Raw genomic sequence first — 1,349 nt, forward strand, 5'->3', positions numbered from 1 at the left:
CTTTAAGACATAGACAGAGGTTTTTCCATTCAGAGGTGAATAATGGTTATCTTCTTCTCCTCCAACAAGCCCTGGGGGTTGGCCCAGTTTTCAGGTTAATAATGTTTCATCACAGACTTTTGATAACTCCTTCAATGCCTGCTGTCCTCCTGACTTCCTGCTCCATCCACTGAACAAGCTCCCATAGCCATCTGAGATAAACTGCTATCAAGTTGTAATTTTGAGTTTGCTCTTGGATATAGAATTAGTATTCAAAGAGGAAATGTAAATGTAGACTCATGCACAGATGAAACAGAGGCTAAGACGTGAGTTGTAAAGTTTCATGGTAGTGAGCCAGTCTCACTCAGCAGCTCACCCTTAAGTTGCTTAAAATCACCCACCATTAAGACCTGAGATCTCTTCTCATTAGTGCGCATTATAATGTTCATTATCCTGCTGTGTCTCACATTTACAGTCAGCCATATATCTTTCTTCATACGCCAAATACCTTCCTAACTCCAGCTCACAACTGCAGGACTTTAATATAAACTCTCGCTGGAGGTTCTACAGCATTGACACAACAACAGTTAAGTAAGTATGAAAGAGAAATAAGAAGAAGGGAAAAAAAATGTACTTACAATTACATTCCCTACCTCCAGAATAGATGCGGCCATCCCTGAGAAACAAAATCCTAAGGAAGCTGAGGGGAGTGGGAGAAGCTCTGAGTCCCGGGACAGTTTGGGAGAAGTTGGGCACTAACGCGGGGAAGTGTTTTGAGGCACGGGGAGCCCGCCCCCTAATTACAGGCTCTGGGCTCTTTGAAGACTCGCTAAGAGGCAATAAAAAAACCAGAGATGGAGGAGCATGCACGGAGATTGGTGGATAGAAAGAGGGACATCCCACCCCCCACCAAAACGGAGAGTGTTGAATCATTTTTCAAGATAAATGCATGAATGGGTTACTCATCAATCACCATGCGGACATTATTTCAATTTCACTGGCATTATTTTTTCCACTGGGATTAGTCCAGTGGAGTCTGAGGGGAAAACAGTTAGGATCATCTCACAAGAGAATGATCAAGCCTGGATTTCTCCATCAAGAGCACGCTGTAAATTTGTACTGCCGCTATTAGACACATTACTGTAAATAAGAAGTGAAAACAGACTAAAGCGCTCTGCCGTTTTCCTGTGAGAGAGGAAAAATAACAATAGGACATGTAGCCTCGGCCTGCGCCACATAAATCAAAAAAATTAAGCTGACCGAGTCTGTGGTTTCCATCCGAGATTTTATTATTCTGGTTTCAACCCTCTCTCTGTTTCCAATATTCTTAAATGCAGTTAACTGCCTTTTTAGACATTAACTGTGATGGT

This window comes from Morone saxatilis, unplaced genomic scaffold (assembly GCF_004916995.1).
Source record: "Morone saxatilis isolate NCDOM2014 unplaced genomic scaffold, NCSU_SB_2.0 Contig18, whole genome shotgun sequence".
In the NCBI taxonomy this organism is placed as follows: Eukaryota; Metazoa; Chordata; class Actinopteri; family Moronidae; genus Morone; species Morone saxatilis.